Here is a 604-nt window from a genome sequence, read left to right on the forward strand (position 1 = left end):
ACATTTGAATTTCCCATAAACATCAAAATAAAACATTTTCCATTTAAATCGTACCTTGGGTGACTGTGTCTGTAAACACGGCCTTTGGCGCCATCCAGTGGCCAAACGTAGAATCACGCATACGCTGTCACCTGAAACGTGAATGACGGCTGCATGGTGCAGTTATCCACAAATAGCCCACGCAGAGGAAAAAAGCACACCGTGCGTCAAAGTCCATATCCGGTTAGATGACGCATATAGTAACATTAAAGTTTTAAAAAGGAGTGTGAAACGTCTAAATGTGGCTCAATTATCCTTTCTGTAATCTGAACAAAGCCCCATAAACACATCCCAATTAAAAGCGAGGCTGTGATGTGTGTTTTTTAATTGGATTCTACAATAAAGAGTATTTTTCGTTATTGTGTTATACAGTTAGGAATTGAAAACCATGTGTGAGTCTGAAATAATGATTTTTTTAAAAACAGACAATCTGTCCTGTGTTTAAATAAACGGGTAACGCCCTCTTCCCTCTTCACTGTATGAAAAAAATGAAACATTTTTGGTGCCATAATGTAAATGCGATTGGTTTATGTTTTTTTTTTTTGTCAGAGTCATGGAGGCGGGA

This window comes from Poecilia reticulata, linkage group LG14, assembly GCF_000633615.1.
Source record: "Poecilia reticulata strain Guanapo linkage group LG14, Guppy_female_1.0+MT, whole genome shotgun sequence".
NCBI classification, from domain to species: Eukaryota; Metazoa; Chordata; class Actinopteri; order Cyprinodontiformes; family Poeciliidae; genus Poecilia; species Poecilia reticulata.